At 37.5% G+C, this 20,845-nt stretch overlaps 1 pseudogene; it reads right to left on the bottom strand.

Moving 5' to 3' along the window:
• The window catches only part of LOC107677586 (potassium voltage-gated channel subfamily H member 7-like), a 60,339-nt pseudogene that overhangs the window by 7,110 nt on the left and 32,384 nt on the right, over positions 1-20,845 (bottom strand).

Below are 20,845 nucleotides of genomic sequence, written 5' to 3'. Positions count from 1 at the left end.
CCGCCCCTCTCTTCCGAGCTGCTCTCAGAGAGACTGTTTACTTTAGCCGCATTCATCATGAAACTTGCTAATTAGCCCATTATTAGGACAGGCGATTTGCAAAGATTCATAAAAAAAACCCTTATACTCACTTCTTCTGTAAATGAAGCTGGATCATGAATGATTCGCGCGAACAAACGCATTTAGGCAGATCAGGGATTGGCGCATTGCCTTCAAAAACGAAAGTAACGTTAATCCTCTGCGTCTTCAGCAGCTCAGATGTCGGGAGTAAATGACGATTGCTATGTTCATTAATACATCCAACAACAAAACACCTCAATCACTTAATCTGAGACATTCTTGTCTTCCCCTGCACCGGAGTCGACACAATGGCGGACAGCTCTCAGCTCACTCAGGGCGGGTCTAAGGTAAGACGGCCTTGTCAACCAACTATTGTGGGAGCGGCCTGTGTAGAACTACGTCATTCTGACAGGAATCTCAGAACAGCCTGATTTGAGAAAGGGGATTTAAAAAAAACCACTGGGTGGATTTTTATCATTATAGGGTGGATGTGTACACACACTTCCAACACACATTTATGTTCAAACAACATGTAAAGTGAATTTTGCATCGATGACCCCTTTAAAAAGTCTGCGTGAACCGGAAGTTCCTGCCGACTTTATTTCAGTGTAGTGACGTATTTCCAGCTGAAACGGAATATTGAGTAGAGGGCAGGGTTTTATTTTTGCGCTGTCTCTCACTCATAGCAACCTAACGGTTGGAGGGGTGTGTTTAAGGATATTCTGCCCAAGCCATCAAACTGACGTCATCAGAGAAGGAATGCCATTCCAGAGCGGAAGCAAATGTTCAGATTTTGATTAAAGATTACCAAGACAAACTATTTTTTTCAACAGATTAACTTGCACGGATTAATTTTTCACATCAAGACTAGCAATGTGCGCTAATAAAGTAATTAATGTAAATTTTGATTTCATGCGGACTTTAAGACTTCTATTTGTAAATGACTATTATGAAGGACTATTTTCATGTGAAAACTACTGCCATAATTCACAACAACATTCATCAGATGATGATCAGTTGCTGTATATTACTTGAATATTGTTTAAATTAAACGTGGGTTGCTATTATCAGCTGTTTCCTTCATAATCTATTTTTATCTACTGTAATTGTTGCACAGTATATTTATATTTCATTGCACAGCCTGCTGTATATTTTACAAGGCATTCTATTTCTATAACGTTACTCTACACCATCATCTCCTCAATCTTCCATGTCCTCACTTGTATGTGTTTATCCACTCTGTATGCCCAAAACTAAAGTAAATTGTCCTTCTAAGATTAATAAGATTAAGTTATACAGTTTTGTATGTTAATAGTTAATGCCATGATTTTTGAAGATGTTATGCTTAATTTTCATAAAGGGTCATGGTGGACTGGAGAATAAACTATATAGTCAATGTTAGCGTGGAACATTTCATCTTTTATTTCGAAACACTAAGCAATTATAGCTTGTTGCTTTACCTTGGCGTTCTCATCACGCAGGTTAAACGTGAGCTCCAGATTGGACAGGAAGTAGTCTGAGAATTCAGGATACATTTCCAGAACCTCCAGAAGATCCTCTCTGTAGATGGTGTGGAGGTCGCAGTAGCTCAGCGCTCGAACATCTGCTTTGGCTTTCCCCGGTTTGGCGTACAGATGAATCATCTCTCCAAAAATATCATTCTTACCTGAGAGGTGGGCGTACAGTGATCAGAAGAGAAGAGAGGGAAGAGAAGATAAAGCAATGAAGGAAGAAAATGGACAAATAGTTACACGAGAGAAAGTAAGTTCCCATATTAGTATTAGTATGTAAGTGAAATCTCACAGGCAAAAAAAGTCAATTATAGTAGTGAGGTATGAAGCACAGCACACACAGAAATCACTTTTAAACCAATCAGATTTCTTAAAGCCATTGCAAAATCTGTGGGTAAATCCTTCACCCTCATGTGAAATTCCTAATTGTTTGGATTCCTGCTGAAATTGCCGGATTGCAGTAAATGTAATCACACCTTATGTGTGTCAGTGCTGTCAACAAAATAAGTTATGCAAGGTAATTAATTGCTTGTTGTTTAATTAAATACAGTTAACTAAAATGATTTTATTGAATGTACATCTTTTAAGTTGAAACATGTCACTTCTGTGACAAAAATATTGGATGTTGGCAAATACGCTTCCAAAACTCCCTGTCTGCCATTGGTCAAACAAACACTTCTTTGGAGGAATCAACCTTCAAATAGCTTACTTATAGTTGTCTTTGCAAACTGGATAATGATTTTGTGAGTCTTTTGTTTAATTCATTAGACGAATCAGCTCATAAGAGTCATTTGTTGTGAACAAGACAACACTTGTAGACATATGTGTGCTGCCAGTGAAGATGAAATAAGTTACCTATTTGATGTCTCTGTAATATTTTCTTTATTTCATCACATTAAGTTTAGAAAAAATAAAAAGGTAATTGTGACTTTTTATCTCACAACTGTGATTAATATCAACTGTTTTCTGAGAATTGTGAATGTAATTTTGGAAATGTTATATATGATTTTGTGCATTAATATAAACAAAATATTTTAAAGATGAAATGCATTTCATGAAACAGATAGACCCTTTCGGTCATGAGATGTAAACTCAAAATTTAGATAAAAGTCAGAATTGCTTGATATAAACTCATAATTCTGAGAAAAAAGTCAGAATTATGAGATGATTGCCGGATTGCAGTAAATGTAATCACACCTTATGTGTGTCAGTGCTGTCAACAATATAAGTTATGCAAGGTAATTGCTTGTTGTTTAATTAAATACAGTTAACTAAAATGATTTTATTGAATGTACATCTTTTAAGTTGAAACATGTCACTTCTGTGACAAAAATATTGGATGTTGGCAAATACGCTTCCAAAACTCCCTGTCTGCCATTGGTCAAACAAACACTTCTTTGGAGGAATCAACCTTCAAATAGCTTACTTATAGTTGTCTTTGCAAACTGGATAATGATTTTGTGAGTCTTTTGTTTAATTCATTAGACGAATCAGCTCATAAGAGTCATTTGTTGTGAACAAGACAACACTTGTAGACATATGTGTGCTGCCAGTGAAGATGAAATAAGTTACCTATTTGATGTCTCTGTAATATTTTCTTTATTTCATCACATTAAGTTTAGAAAAAATAAAAAGGTAATTGTGACTTTTTATCTCACAACTGTGATTAATATCAACTGTTTTCTGAGAATTGTGAATGTAATTTTGGAAATGTTATATATGATTTTGTGCATTAATATAAACAAAATATTTTAAAGATGAAATGCATTTCATGAAACAGATAGACCCTTTCGGTCATGAGATGTAAACTCAAAATGTAGATAAAAGTCAGAATTGCTTGATATAAACTCATAATTCTGAGAAAAAAGTCAGAATTATGAGATGTATACTCGCCAATCTAAAAAAAGTGAGAATTGCATGATAAAAGCCCACCATTCTGAGAAAAAAGTCTGAATTGTGTGAGGTAAAATTACCAATCTAAAAAAAGTCAGAATTGCAAGATATAAACTGAATTGCAAGATGCCAACTCAGGATTCTGAGAATAAACAGAAGAATAAATATAAATAAAAATTTTAAGATATAAACTCTGAAATTGCAAAAATAAAGTCGCAATTACCCCCCCCATCCCATTGATTGCAAGCTCACAATTTGGGTAAAATATATCTTGATAAGCACTGAGGACGTGATATTTCTAAAAGCCCCTGCAAGCTTCGTGAGGACATGTGCCAAGAGAAAAGTCAAGGCCTGACAGCACATTTCTGCGGTGATACATATCAAAGGTCAGACCTGACAAACAAACGACAGCCACCTGCGCAGCGGCCACCTGCCACCGGATCTAAATCCAGCTCAGGGTCGGGGCTAAAGCCATTAGTGCTGTATATTATATATAAATTATTCGAGGTGAGTACGATATTAAGAGTAACGGCCAGAGCCAGAATTAGTGTACAGTGATGAAGTGTCCATCTGCAACATTTTCGTAAGACAATAGATTCTTGCTGTTGTAGTGATTCTTCAACTGAGACCTAAGAAAACATATGAAGCAGGAGGTAGCTTCTCTCAGCAATTTTGTGCAGTGTACAGCAAGTTTCTGCTGAGTTGCATGATTGGGTAAGTGTGTGTCTCTTTTTCTTTCCCTGGCCTTATTCTGTTAAAGGCAGCTTGCGTAGGAAGAGAGATGGACCATTTAAATTCGGCTTACCCTCCTCCACCTGCCCGTGCATGGATGCGGCTGGAGACTCTCAAGCATGTGTGCGCACGAGTTTAATAAATACGCCTGTAAATAATGAAACTAGCTCTGTCACTCGGGGCTCTCCGACACTCTCGTGACACTTCGCAAATCTAATGAACAAGGGAAACATGCACCACACTGCCGTCACTCTCATTCCCGCATCTTCTTATTTAATTACAACCCTTCTCTGCCTCGTTCTCTCACTTTCCTCTATTTCAGTCTCTCTCCATCTATAAAAAACATGATGAGCTCATCACAGGAGAGATATCCTTGAATGAAGGACAGCACTTCTTTCATTAAGTCTCTTATTACCTCTGAGCCTCTGAGATGTTTATATTAAATTTAGATGAGTGTGCAAGTGCCATACTGTAAGACAACCCATTTTCCACAGCATTCCAGTAATCTGCTATTTGGACATTGATACTGTACTTATTATAGGATATATATATACACATAAACTACATTTGTCCTTTTGTCTCCTCCATCACTTCCCATTTAGATGCCCAGCCTTTTAGATGTAAAGCCAACAGCATTTGTAAAACACTTCATGTAGACGGGTCTTATTTTTTTATATTTTTTGGATTGGATTGGATGGTAAAATATGGTAGATGATGGTACTTTTCCCTTCTTGTGTGGCCTTGGTTATGAGAACAAAAAAGTTATTTTGGAGAAAGTAATACTTTTTGAAGTAAGAATATGATTTTTTTTAGAATAATATGCACCAAGGACATTTATTGTGTGGTGGAAAAGCCTACTGTTTAAAGATTTGGTCCAGTAACCAAACTCTATATCAAATATAGATTCTAATCACAGTAGCTAAGTTTGCATGCACTCAAATAGTCTGTCTATAACCGGATTGATGGATCAATCGGACTGAAAAGCCTTCATCTGAATGAAATTTCGATTGAAAGGGGTGGTTTAGACCTGAAATAAACAGGAAAGAATTAAGCATTTAAACACTTGAATTTGACTTTTTTCCTAAATTGAATTTAATGCGTGATATGTACTTAGTATAGAATACGTGCCATTCACATATATGTCAAGTCAAGTCACCTTCATTTCCATAGTGCTCTATACAATGCAGATTGTGTCAAAGCAGTTTGACAGGGATTATCAGGAAATAGAAGAATCAATTATGGAAATTATGATTGGTTTCCAATTATGGAAACTGTGACTGTAACATTTAGGAATCATAAAAACCTTCAGAATCTGAAATCAAATTGGATTTATTCTGATTGCCGAAAATTAGTGCATTTCATCGCAACAAAGTTTTGGTAGGCTTATTACAGGCTTACAGTGAAAGTTTGTTTTATTGTTCATTGCTCACCCAGGATGGCCATCACTATGTCGTCTCGGAGGATCTCGATAGATCCCCTGGCCACAAAGTAGAGGGCCGTGAGAACGTCCCCGCAATGCACCAGTGTGTCACCCGGTGGGGCATGAGTGGTCTTAAAGCGCATCGCCAGTGCCCGAAGGCATCCTTTGGTCGCTCCGCCGAAAGCCTTGCAGCTCTGGAGCAAACTTTGATTCAGATGAAGACAGATATCAGCCTGCAGGCACTCTGGAAAGCCCTTCAGTACCTGCAGAGAGGGAAAAGAGAAAGAAAAAGAGAGAAAGAGTGTTCCCCATAGAGAAGAGAAGAAGGAGGGCAGAATGATTGCAGGTTTTAAGAGCTTTGCGTTAGAGCTCAAGATTATACAATGCTAATATAGCCCTGTCTCCCTCAACTACAAATACATAAAAGATGAAGCACAGTATGAATACGTCTGGGATCCTTTGTTTCTGCTGCATTGCATTGTGTTTGCCTTTGATTTGCTTTTGCTTCATATAATGATATACGGCACATCAAGCAGAGGAGAATGCAACTGCCACTTATGTTTTCCCCCAATTTTTTTGGTTCATCAAAAAAAAAAAAAAAAAAAAAAAAAAAAAAACATATATATTTATAAATATTAAAAATACAAAATATTTGCTTAATATTTTTGTGTAAACCACGGTACATTTTTTTCCAGGATTCTTAATAAAAGTATTAATTCCTTTAAAAAATATTAATAATATTAAGTTATATATGCTTAGGAACAAATATGTTATTTTTAGAAGTATTAATTCCTTTAAAATATGTTAATATGCTCAATAATATATAAGATATAAGATTAAGCTGTCTTAAAAAACGTTCCTGTTTGCTACACTGGTGATTTTGATGGCATAAGTTTAATTTTAATGTATTGATACCCACAGCCAATGAGCATGACGCAGATGGAGAAGATCTTCTCTGAGTTGGTATTTGGCGACACGTTTCCAAAACCCACGCTGGTCAGACTGCTGAATGTGAAATACAGTGCTGTCACATACTTGTCCTTGATTGAGGGGCCTGAGGAGAGGTCGGTGCCATTATACTGCTTGCCGATAGATATAGCTAGATTGTCCAACCAGCCAATCGTGTGATCCAGATAGTGCTTCTCCACATTGCCAATCGCATACCATATGCAAGCCAACCAATGAGCAATCAGTGCAAAGATACACATGAGGAGCATTAGGACAGCCGCCCCATACTCTGAGTAACGATCCAGCTTCCGTGCCACACGGACCAATCGGAGCAGTCTGGCAGTCTTAAAAAAACACCGTTTCTTGTTTAAAATTGAATTTGGGATGTCTGCCAAGGAACAAAGACTGGCATGAAAAAAATACATTAATGTGCAATAACTATCTATCTGACTGACTAACTAAATCTAATGCCTAATAAAATGGGAAATGTCAATACGACCTAGGCCCATCAAAGTGAAACTGATTTAACTGAAGGAAAATAACTGAAATGGAACTGGGCAAATGTCTGTGTGCAGGATGAGTCACAGTACACATGCCATTAGCTTTGTAAATAGAGTTTTTGATTTAACATCAGTCTTCAAATAGACCAAACTTTAATTGCTTTAATTGGCTATAACATTTAGACTATGCTTACCTTATAAAACGGTACGTATTTAACCCAACACTGCCCGTGGTTAGACATGCACAGTTTAAAAATCAACTGCATGCTTCAATAAAAATATACAGACATTACGGAAAACATTAAAAATAAAACAACTGCAGCTTTTTTGGTCAAAAGCAAACATTAATCTATACCTCCTGCTCACCAGGGTGTTGAAGTCAGTCCGTTTGAGTGCGTATAAGAAAGAGACAATGCATATCAAGATCACTGCGTAGACACATGAACACATTTGACATTAATACTCTGTGACTGAGATACATATGTTTGAAACACTAGATAGCTAACACACTGACACATAATGCAAACACTGACTGATAAATGCATTTATTTATTCGAAATTCATGTCAAGGGGAAAAAAACTTGACTCTTACCATGTTCATGTCGATGCCATTGGTGTATGTGCATGCGTGTTGGTACAGTGCTGTCACATACTTGTCCTTGATTGAGGGGCCTGAGGAGAGGTCGGTGCCATTATACTGCTTGCCGATAGATATAGCTAGATTGTCCAACCAGCCAATCGTGTGATCCAGATAGTGCTTCTCCACATTGCCAATCGCATACCATATGCAAGCCAACCAATGAGCAATCAGTGCAAAGATACACATGAGGAGCATTAGGACAGCCGCCCCATACTCTGAGTAACGATCCAGCTTCCGTGCCACACGGACCAATCGGAGCAGTCTGGCAGTCTTAAGCAGGCCAATCAAAGTCGTGGTCTAATCAAGAAGGTGAAGTGCAAACATACATTCATGTTAACATAACGTTTAGATAAAAATGACACTATTGCACTAAAGCCTAAACAGTCAGTCATACTTAAATCCATATTTAAGCACTAAGGATTAGTTCACTTGTTCATGTCTTTCTTTCTTTAGTCGAAAATGTTTTTAAGGAAAAAATTACAGGATTTTTCGCCATTTAATGGACTTCAATGGGGACCAAATTGCAGTTTCAACACAGCTTCAAAGGGCTCTACATGAACAAGGGTCTTATCTAGCAAAACGATAGGTAATTTTCTTAAAAAAAATAAACATTTATATACTTTTTAACCACAAATGCTTGTCTTGCACTAGCTCGACTTCTTGCATTACTTAGACACATTGAAAAGGTCACGTGTGACGTAGGCGGAAGTACCAACCCAGTGTTTACAAAGTGAACGTGCAAAGACTAAATCAAAGGCCTTTACAAAAAAAAGGTAAAACAAAGATGTCGGACGATTTTGAAGTAGAAGGAGAAAATCAGATGGAGTTCGGTACTACTTCTGCCTGTCACACGAGCCTATGTTTTCAACGTGACAACGTAAGCGAAGTCGTGGACGCACATCACAGAGCTAGTGCAAGATGAGCATTTGTGGTTAAAAAGTATTTTTATTTTTTTTTTAGAAAAATGTTTTCAACGTGACAACGTAAGCGAAGTCGTGGACGCACATCACGGAGCTAGTGCAAGATGAGCATTTGTGGTTAAAAAGTATTTTTATTTTTTTTTTAGAAAATTTTTTTAGAAAATCGTTTTGCTAGCGAAGTCCCTTGTTCCTCAGCTGGGATTGTGCCCTTTGAAGCTTAGAGCCCTTTGACGCTGCGTTGAAACTGCAATTTGGACCTTCAACCCTTTGATCCCTGTTGAAGTCCACTATATGAAGAAAAATCCTGGAATGTTTTACTCAAAACCTCTTTGACTGAAGAAAGAAAGACATGAACATCTTGGATGACATGGGGGTGAGTAAATTATCAGGAAATTTTTATTCTGGAAGTGAACTAATCCTTTAAACTGCATTTTATATTAATCCCCAGATTTTTAGCATTTGGGTGAAAATGTACCCATGAGGGTGTTGGTTGCCAGGTTTTCAGGGTGTTTGCTATGATGTTCTATGTAGTTTGAAGAATACTATTCAACATTTGAAGTGGATCAAAACCTTTCATCAAAGTTGTCCTAAAACCTAAAAGCTTTCTTGTCTTAGGACAACTTTGATGAACTTTTTTGATCCACTTCAAATGTTGACTACTGTAGTTTTTTGTATTTGTTCAAAGTACTAACTCGAAGTATGAGTGACAGTACGAATAGCATGAAAAATCTTTCATTGTAAATGACAACTAAAACAAATCAAACCACATGAAAACATATGCACCACTCACCTCTTCTGATCCTCCCTCAAATATGAGCAGATCAAACGGTATGGCTGCCACCATGTCTATGAAGAACCATCCCTTGAAGTAATGCACTGCTATCTTAGCTGGATGACTAACCACCTCTTCGTTGGCATTAACGTACGTAGTCCGGAAATTTATAAGAATGTCTACGATAAACATGATGTCCACTATGAGGTCCACCACGTTGAGCGGGCTGCAGGAATAACCACACTCTCGTCTCTTCTGCTCCTCTACGTCATTGAGCAGGAAGGCAGCGCTGTAGGGCGTGAAAACAGCGGTGTATATGACTAGCAGCAGAATCAGCCAATCCCAGACTGCCTTGAAGGGGCTGTAGTGTAGGATGGTGAACTTGTCGATGCGTGGCATCTGAAGCTTATACTCTGGAAGCACGTCAGCGCCTAGTGACAACACCTGAAGCATGGAGATGCGGTTACTATGACAACAGTGATACTTTTATATTTTGCAACTATTAACAGATATCACAAGCTGCAAAATCAGAGACTGGAAACAACATAGTGACTCGTGTACGAAATGTACATATTATTAACTTGTATTCAGTGTAGAATGTAATTCAGATACTCGTGATGTTAATAATCTCATAAATTTTAAAAGTAGAAATTATATTATCAGCAATTTGTCATGTTCATGGATTCTAGAATGTGTTAAAATTTGGGTCACACTATAGTTTTGGGGCCAATTTTCACTATTAACTAACTCTTAACTATGACTTTTGTCTTGATAAACTCCTGATTTGCTGCTTATTAATATTTAGTAAGGGAGTTGTTAAGTTAAGGTATGGGGTAAGATTAAGGGATGTAAAATATGGTCATGTAGAATAAGGCATTAATATGTGCTTTATGAGTACTAATAAACAGCCAATATGCTAGTAATACGCATGCTAATAAGCAACTAGTTAATAGTGAGAATTGGTCTCTGAACTAAAGTGTTATCAAAATCGATATGGCATACTTTTACACAAGCTAAACTATATGCAGTTTATGCAAATACTGATGAGTGTTAAAAAATAATAAGTTACAATTATTAATGTATTCCAAGGTTTCTAACAAATCAAGTGAGCCAATGATTCAGTGATCTATTTATAAAGACATTCACTTGCCTTGTTTTTAAATGAATGAGCCATTAGAATGAATCAGTTGAATGAATGACTGAATGAGTCACTCATTAAGACGTGACTTGTGGCTACCGACAGGCAGTTTTAGTTTCATATTGAGAGCACCATTTCATTTTTTTTTTTAAATCGTGTCATATCTCAATATTCTATTTTTGAAAGAAAAAAACTTTAATGCCCATTTATTATCATTATTTATCAAAATGTTTATTCTAAAGCTACTTTTTTGTCTATTCAATGCTTTTCTCATTTTGCACAATAATGACTTTATATGATCTTTTGGGGGTAATTTTCTTAAAATTGATTTGTGATTAATTTGTGAATAATTTGATTAATTGATCGGCACATCATGTAATTAATTCGATTAAAAATCTGAATCGCTCGACAGCCCTAAATTTTATATACATAAATTTCCAGGGATACTTCAAGTAAATATTTCAGGTCAAAGGGGTTCAACTGATATAAAAAAAAATGTTTGGGAATAACTGATTTAAGCAAAGGACAATGTTACACATTTGCATATTTGATTACTGACATTGTCGATTTCCATCTTAATTTTGAATTTAGTTTTACATGACCATTTTCAACCCTCTCTGACCCTTAGAACTGAACACACTGTTTTTGCTACTGTACCTTTAAGACTTAAAGAAGTAAATTAGCAACCTGTTCTGTACCAGTATAGTTCACACTGTTGTTAACAATCACGGTTGTGATGCAAATATCCTGAAGATGTTTGTAGCTTTTTTTTCTAGAAATAATCTGTTCTAATTGGCCAGGATGCTTTGAAATGTGAATGCTAGAGTATGTCTATTTAGTACTTAGTCATTGAGCTCCTTCATTTTAATAGAGCATCACACTGTATGTCTACTTTATAGATATTTTGGGTAGCTGAAGAGAGGGAGCAATACATCATGCTTATGGCGCAAATTTCATGATCCAGCTCTCAGATGGTAATGTGAAAAGCGAGAGAAGGCCACATGGTGACTGGTCACGGTCGTGGCTGCCATGAGTTAATCACGGACCACAGCACACCATCCAGGCAGAGAAAAAAATTACATACAGAAAGACTGTTATGTCCTTCCCATCAGGGAACCAGTCTGAATGGACAGAACCAGTCTGGGTGTTCAGTGAGCAAATGAATATACAACATCATATATACAATGTACCACATGATACAGCATACAGAAACACCCTGGATGCCCATTATTACAAATGAGTCAACAGCTGTTTTGATCTGTATAGCAACGTATGACAGCATGCTTGTGGGACACACTAGGATGGTCTCAATGTCACAGAGGCAATTCTCATACAGCCCTCCTCTCCATTCCTCCACTGGTACAGAGAGAATGAGAGACAATTTCCTCTTGCTTTCAGTGACAGTAATTGCCAAGCCTTCAGCTAGCCTGTGCGTGTATTTGTGTGTCATGGAGGGTGTCTCTCACTTCTCACACACATACACAACTACACAAACAGGCTGAATAATGTAGGTATCTGCTGGGAGCCCCATGGGCTGCAACCACTAAGAGGTCATATGTTATACTTTTCATAGTCAATGTAATTTGATGAAAACCATGAGAAGGACTGCAGAGAGTTAGAATGAGGAAATGTTTCATTTATGCAAACTTTTTAAATATTTCTGAAAAGAGTCTCTTATGCTCTGTATGCCACATTTATTTTATTTATTTGATAACTGTTTTAAGGTATTTTAAAACATAATTTATTCCTGCGATGGCAAGGCTGAATTTTCAGCATCATTATTCCAGTCTTCAGTGTGATATGATCCTTTAGAAATCTAATATGCAGATTTGCAACTAAAGAAACTTTTATTTTTTCAAGATTTATTTTTGGCTTTTTATGCCTTTATTTCGATAGGACAGTATAGTTATACTCGGGACGCCCGAAGCGCAATGATGCTACATGTCGGCCTGCTGCCCAAGAGGCTATCGGTGCCAACAAAGAAACATTTCTTATTATCATCACAGTTGAAAACCGTTGTGCAGTTGAATACAGTTTTTCATGATGCTTTGATGAATAGCAAGTTCAAAAGAAATGCAATTATTTGAAATAAGAATTTTGTAAAGATTTATTTTTGCCTTCAATTAAATAGGGTATAGAGATCTGACAAAAAGTGAAGTGGAAGAGAGAGGTTGTTTTTTGTAACAATTTTAAAGTCTTTTAAAGTCTGTCTCTGTCTTTTGATAAACTCAATGCATCCTTGCTGAACAAAAAAAATTGTACTGACCCCAAAAACAATTTTTTTTTGTGTTATTGTGTGAATTATTTAATGTAAGTTTAAATAAAATCCTAAATTTGTCTGAAATGTCTGAAAATAGTTTTTAATCTTTAGAATCTATTTTCTCAAAAAAAAAAAGTACATTATTTTATATTATATATATTACATACATTTACATTATTGCTTCTCAACAACAGTTTCGAGTAGAAACTTAATTATATTGTATCATTAGAAAGTGACTTTTTCATCCAGTGCATAAAACTCAAATTGGGTCACAATATCTCAAAATGATGCAGCAGGTCACAAATGCTGTTTTGACTGAGGTCATCATAATTAGTAGAATAATTGGAGCTGGCTGTAAAGCATGTGTTCTCCTAATTACCATATCTGTATTTGTGAGCTTGTCTGTGTGTCACTTGACAAGTTGTATCCTGCCAAATGACATAATCTATGCAGTGAATAAATAAATGTTTGGGGTTTAATTATCAATCAATAGAATAGAATAGCTTTTTTATTGTCACTGTACAGCTGTACAACAAATTTTTTTTGCTCTCACATTGAAAGTACACACACACATACAAAAATGTACATTTAACAAAATGTAAACGATACAGAAAAAGTAAACAGTGCAAATGTAAACAGGTGTACAGTAGACGGTGCAAATGTAAACAATTATATATACCAAATGTGCAAAATTGGTATAGTGCAAATGTAGCAAATATGTACAGTAGTGAATGAAATATTAATGAATACAAGAGAATTAAGGAATAAATATATAAATATGAGAACAGTGTGTTGCACAGCTATACCAGTAGCTGTATGAGTGGCAAGTGTATAGTCCTTAGTATACCACAACCTTTGAAGCTTGTGATTGAGTGATATATCTTCTATTAATTGGAGTTCAGTTCTAAGATGGCACGTGGATAAAAACTGTTCCGGAGTCTGGAGGTGCGTGTCTTGAGGGATCTGTAGCGTCTTCCAGAGGGCAACAGAGTGAAGAGGTGGTTGCCGGGGTGGAAAGAGTCCTTTATTATACTTCTGGCCCATTGTATGTATCTGGTGCTGTAGATGACAGCAAGTGAAGGCAGCTGTGCACCAGAAGAGTTCAGCCACCTCCTCCCTGTAGGCAGACTCGTCACCATTTGATATTAACCCCACCACAGTGGTGTCATTTGCAAATGTAATGATTGTGTTTGTGCTGTGGGTTGGTGTGCAGTTGTGGGTCTATAGTGAGTACAACAGAGGACTCAGCACGTAGCCTTGTGGAGCTCCAGTGCTGAGAGTCAGAGTGGTTGAGTGATGGCCCCCCAGCCTGACAGTCTGTGTGCGGTTTGTTAGAAAATCCTTTACCCAGAAACATATGTAATCACTGACACCCAGGTTAAGCAGTTTGGTGACCTGGTAAAAGGACACAAGCAGCTGCTGAGACAGGTTAGTTTTCCTCAGCATCCTCAGAAAGTACAGCCGTTGCCGTGCCTTCTTGACCAGGGACGTTGTGTTAACAGTCCATGTGAGGTCCTGGGAGATGTGTGTGCCAAGAAATTTAAAGGTGGTCACCCTCTCCACCATTTCTCTTCCAATGTATAGAGGGGTTGGTTTCTCTTTCTGTTTCTGGAAATTGATGATGAGCTCCTTTGTTTTGGAGGTGTTGAGTGCCAGGTTGTTATCAATGCACCATTCTGAGAGTTCAGCCACCTCCTCCCTGTAGGCAGACTCGTCACCATTTGATATTAACCCCACCACAGTGGTGTCATTTGCAAATGTAATGATTGTGTTTGTGCTGTGGGTTGGTGTGCAGTTGTGGGTCTATAGTGAGTACAACAGAGGACTCAGCACGTAGCCTTGTGGAGCTCCAGTGCTGAGAGTCAGAGTGGTTGAGTGATGGCCCCCCAGCCTGACAGTCTGTGTGCGGTTTGTTAGAAAATCCTTTACCCAGAAACATATGTAATCACTGACACCCAGGTTAAGCAGTTTGGTGACCATTCTGCTGGGAATGATAGTGTTAAATGCAGAACTAAAGTCCACAAACAGCATCCTTACAAATGTTCCCGGGTGCTCCAAATGATTCAGCGCGGTGTAGAGAGCTGTGTTGATGGCATCGTCAGTTGACCTGTTAGCTCTGTATGCAAACTGATGTTGATCCAGGGTGGAAGGAAGTGATGATTTAATGTGTCTGAGTACCAGCCTCTCAAAACACTTCATCACAGTGGAAGTGAGAGCCACAGGTCTGTAATCATTAACACTGCTGATTGCTGTTTTCTTGGGGACGGGCACAATGGTGGCAGACTTGAGGCAGTTGGGGACAGTGCATGTTGACAAGGAGAGGTTGAAGATGTTACAGAAAACCTCTGCCAACTGATCTGCGCAATCTCTGAGTGCCCTTCCTGGAATGCCGTCTGGACCAGGCAACTTTCTGCAATTGACACTACGGAGCACTTTTTGACCTCTGCTGTACTCACAGAAGGTGCCAGGCTGTCAGTGGATGGTAACAGCACAGACTCAGTCTCATCCGTGCTGACATCAAAGCGGGCAAAAAAGTGATTTAGTTCCTCACAGTCTAATGCAGTGCGGTAATCAAACTCTTGCTTTTAGTGACCTTTGTTGGCTTACTTCAGATTCAACTTTACAGTGAATCTGAGGATTTCTTTATTATTAAGAAGAGTTTAAAAAGATATATTATAAAAAGAGATATATTAAAAAAACGGGTCAATCAGAAAGAGTGAAATCACGTTCGGCATAAAGGTTGCGGGTGCGTGGGAGGTTACGTTTCAAGATTAGATGCCAAGACCCAGTTTAATTAGAGTTCAACTCTTCAACCTGCATGACACAAAGAATGGAAAAGATGAAACAAGCCATCTGTGTGTGTAACTGGCCATCTGGATAGTTACAGGCAACAAGTCTATAATGTGGCAAACAAACAAAAACAGCACCACTGACAGAAATAGACACAAGAGGAGGGAGAGAAAAATAAACTGAGCCAATATTTTGCATGTATGTGTTTAGTCATTATTGGTGCATGTGTGCATGTACATAGCTAGTTTTATTACTTCATGTTTCATGATTAGTTCCTACTGCTTATTCCAAACATGAGGTTAAAATACATATATGTAGAATATACCTCTTATTCGTTTATCGGTCCTGCTCGTTGTGCAGCAAATGACAAATCTCAATATTACTGTACTGTATATACTATATTAAAAAATATTACTGACCACAAACTGTTAAATGGTAGTGTACATACAAATGAGGAAAACAACAAAGCGATGCATTTTAAGCAGGCAATAGCATGAACCATAAACATATAAAGTCTCAAACATTGAGGCTTTATCAAATGCTGAAAACGCAGATGATTTTTTTTTTTAAGAGTCAGCAAGATGCTGTTAAGTGCTCATGGAAAAGATAAGTTTTTAGCTGTTTCTTGAATATCAGGTTTGTAAAATCATTCCTCCAGAGAACAACCGTGGATGTGAATGTTTGGAGACATGATTTTGTGCCTCTCTGTCATGGTACCATGACACGACGCTCACGCACTGATCTCAGACTTCTGGAGTTGATGTAAATTGGTTAAGACGGATTGGAGGTGAGAGGATTCGGAGCATGTGGCTGTTTTCTACTCAAGCACCAATGTCTTGAACTTGATGCGAGCACTGACCAGTAGCCAATGAAGAGAAATGAAGAGAGGTGTAACGTGGGCTGTCTAGTCATTAGTGGTGCATAATTATTAAGATAACCCTTAATATGTCTGACTTTCCCATAAGAGTAACAGTAATGTAATATTTTGTAGTAATTAACTGTGTTTTGTGAGACCACTTTTGTTGGCTCCACTTTTTGGTAAAGTAAATGAATGTTTCCATGATGTAATGTCCATCTCTCACCTGTGTGACCTTCTCTGTGACGTTGTGTGCTCGATCTTTGACCTTTGGTGCAATGATGGTTTTCTCTGAGGAATGCGGAGATGATGCCCGCTTGTCATTGTTGGTCTCTGAGAAGTTGAGAGTGATGAGAGGGATCTTGTTGATGGTGCTGTACTTAGTGAGGTTTGAGTCAGACGTGGAACCCAAAATGCTGGACTTGATCTGATTAAATGGTCCTAAAGCAAATACACACACAAATTATGAGCAAGATACAACTCTCTCTCTCGCTATTAAAAAAATAGCATTCTAGCAGGAGTCACTTTAATAGTGACATCAACACTGATCATTTTAAGAATCTGCATTTCCAGAACAACCATAAAACCAGCACCACCACCATCAACAACATTTGAGTCAACTGCAAACACAAGATACAAAGACAATAGACGCACAGACGACAGAGACATGACAACGGTTAAAATCAAAGAAGTGAAGCTCTAGCCATACCCCCAGCCATCCAAGAGCGCGACACTAGCCAATGAGAAGAGAGCGAAAGAGAGGGGGAAGGGGAGCAAAGAATGATTTCACTTTTGAAAAGTTAAGAGGTCAAAGGTCAAGAGAATCAGGTATCATCTCAAGAACTTTACTGTCATACACAGGTCACTGAGCTGAAATGATTCACACAGTCTTGTATATTGAAAAGATTTATGACAAGAACGCTATAAGAATTTAAACAATTAATTCTCCTCTGGAATACATTAACTTTAACCTGAGGGGCTGATAACCCATGTAGGTTCAGAAAGAGAGATTTAGATGAAGAAAAGGGAGAGGAAGTAAAGAAAGATAGAAAAAGCTGCAAAAGCTCAAACTTAGTTCTTAAATATCGGCTCAAACAATACAGCAAGTGGTTTCTGTCCCATGCACTTTCACGCCACGTAAGGCATTACGCATGCAAATCTCTCCTCTGTCCCTCTGGCACATTCACACTTATTTTTCAAGATTTTGTGATTGTCAATTTGGTGTGTTTCGGGAGCATTCAGTGTAAGCCTGAGCATGCTTTACACAGGCAGGCAGGCAGGCAAGCATGTGCTGAGTAACAGCTCTGTTACCTTTAATACTACGCCCATTATCTGAGAAAGCAATAGATCACGGATGGACGGAGTGAAAGAAGAGAAAGACAGTGAACGGCAGTCAAAAGCATCAGTACTGATAGGTGAGATCTTTTAGGTTTTTAAACTGTGAGAGGGTACAGTATGTGTGAATAAAAAAAATCCCCACAAGATTAGCAGAACCTAAAAGTTATTCAGAATTTACTCAGAAGAAAAGACCGTTTATAAAGACAATAAAGCATTTAGGTGGGGAGGAAGTATAGGCATAAATAATTATTTTGGGTGGATTTATATAAGTTGATATTTTATATTAGATATAGATCATAAAAATTTTACTTGTGCTTAATAATGCTGTAAATTGTGAGATGGTTTGTTCGATATCTTCTTCCAAGTATAATAAATCACTTGGTCAATAAACAACCTTGAGATGCTGAACACATTAAATCAAAATGTTGTGAAAGTTTCCTTGAAATCTACGTTACTTTTGATATGATATGCAAATGTGTGCATATTTAACAAGCTGACCCTTTGCATATTAAAAGTCACAATGAACAATACATTTCTTACCATACAATTTACTTCATGTACAAGCTATATACTGTATTTTATTGCTTATCATAATGGGAATCTATAATCTATACTACAAATATATATCTTTGCCCGTCTTACTAAACTAACAAGTCACATCACGTTCCTGTGGATTTCATTGCACTTTTATTTAACATGGCCAATAAAAATTAAAATTGAATGTGACATTGGTAAAACCTATAGTCATTCGTCCTTGTAAAGACATCTCTCTATATTCACAACAACATTTTTTAATTATGTTATAGCTATCGCTGAAGAAGAATGTGACTGGAATGCAAACATGGTCAGTCCATTAACAACTATATCCAAGTGCCAAACAACTATAAAACCAACTGCAGTTGCATTTAATGCTTAGCAATTTCAGGTAACACATTTCAGGACACAGGTCGCAGTTTAACTTCTGCTGTGTCCTAGAGCCTTACAAAGTCACGGCATTGAGAAAATTACTCATTTTAATGAGAAAATCTGCCCTGTCTTTTGATTTCATCAGTCAGTTTCAAGGGCTAAGAAAAAAGATTACTTTTTACTTTTAAATATTTAAGCACAGTTAAATATAGAAACCTTATATTCACTCATGCATATTTTTGGCTAGATACCTTGACTTAACTATGTAAAAGTTTTGACCTTGCACCCATACTTAAGTACTATTTTTACACTAGGAAATAGCCTACCCTATTCATATGCAGTGCCTCATTCAATATTATAAAACTTCTAAATTAATAGAAATTAATAACCATATTATAATGATATAAGTAAAGCAAGACATTCTACCAAATTAAATCACTTTGAAGAAATAGTTCACACAAAAGTGAAAATCTGGTAAAAAATGTATTTCATCCTCAGGCCATCCAATATGTAGATGAGTTTGTTTCTTCTTTGGAACAGATTGGAGAAATGTAGCATTAAATCGCTTGCTCAAAAATGTCTCTTCTGCAATGAATGAGTTCAAACAGCTGACAAAAACATCACAATAATCCACACTTTAGTCCATCAATTAACTTCTTTTGACTCGAAAAGCTGTGAGTTCGTAATAAAAAAATCTCTGTAAGATCATGCCTCCATGCCAGAAATATCAGATCCAGAGCAAGATGCCAGATCCTGTCAGAAAATATCCATTTTGTCTGGTAACAGAACAACTAGTCAGCTAAGTTGTTTAATAGCTAAAACCCGTTAACAGCAAGTCTTGTCTGGTACCCCAAACCAGTGTTTTGTCTGGTACCCAAACTGTATTAATGGTCCTCTATCAGCTAAGAAGTTGACTGAGTAAAGCCAGTGAAGAACAGAAGCAGGAGATGAAGTAATGATGATAAAAAATGTTTAGTTTATTGAATAGTCTTAGTTGTGCTCGTTTCAATGCTCTGACTTCGTCTGACCAGCACAAATCCAACAAGTGTTATTATACCACAAGCAACAGTAATGGAAAAGTGCTGCTTCCCAACAACTTTCCGTTAAGGTAAAAACCTTGAAATGGAGATATTCTCTTATCTATAACTCATGAAGACAAATAGCCCTTTAAACCACACATCCTAAGACTAAACAACACTGGAAAAATAATATAAAAAATACTAATAATATAAATGACCAAAAGATAGTAACACACAACACAAATGTATGGTTGCTCTTTTGAAGCAACACACACAGTTTGCATTTGAGGGTCCTTAGATCCTTCATATCATTAAGATGTTTTTAATTTGCTTCCAGCTACAATACAATACCTATATCCATAATATTGATTTCTCCAGTAAAAAAGTCATTTTGTCTGAATCAGGAGATAAATATGCATAGATCATGCACCATTTACAAGTGAAAAAACTGTCCAAAACATTTTGATTTTGATGTGAGAAGAAAACAGGGGATGAACTTTTTCACTGGAGGAAACATTATTATGGATTATGGCCAGAAGGGACGGTTTAAAGTTAAAATGATAGATTAATTTATTTACTTGTGGATTACTGTGATGGTTTTTATCAGCTGTTTGGACTCTGATGGCACCCATTCACTGCAGAGGACCCATCGGTGAGCAAGTTACGTAATGCTAAATTTCCCCAATTCTGTTCAGGTGAATGAAACAAACTCATCTACATCTTGGATGGCCTGAGGGTGAGTAAAGCAAATTTTCATTTTTGGGTAGACTATTCCTTTCGACACAACCAATAGCAGTCACATAATTCTTCTTAAAAGCGTATGCTTGTATATTTAGATGTATTTGTATACCTTCGCTAGCATGGCGATCACGGTACGTCCTCTGCGTGCTGAGTCCTTCTAAATCTTGTGTAGATGATACTCTCCTAAACGTGCACATACTGGCCCGTGATGCTCTCCTGGATGCAGTCGGCAAAGGCTCCTGGGGCTCCACCCGCTCCCAGGGGCCCCTTGGAGATGAGTGATCCTGTGGCCCTGAGATAGGTGAGCATGACCCCAGATAATTCTGGCCAATCAGAGCCCAGGTGTCATTTCCGTAGGAGGGGCTACAGCTCTCACCGGTGGGTGGATGGAGCTCACGTGG

Source organism: Sinocyclocheilus anshuiensis, unplaced genomic scaffold (genome assembly GCF_001515605.1).
Source record: "Sinocyclocheilus anshuiensis isolate Anshui unplaced genomic scaffold, SAMN03320099.WGS_v1.1 scaffold472, whole genome shotgun sequence".
Classification (NCBI taxonomy): domain Eukaryota; kingdom Metazoa; phylum Chordata; class Actinopteri; order Cypriniformes; family Cyprinidae; genus Sinocyclocheilus; species Sinocyclocheilus anshuiensis.
The sequence above is the reverse complement of the archived record's forward strand: the minus strand, read 5'-3'. Positions and strand labels throughout refer to the sequence as shown.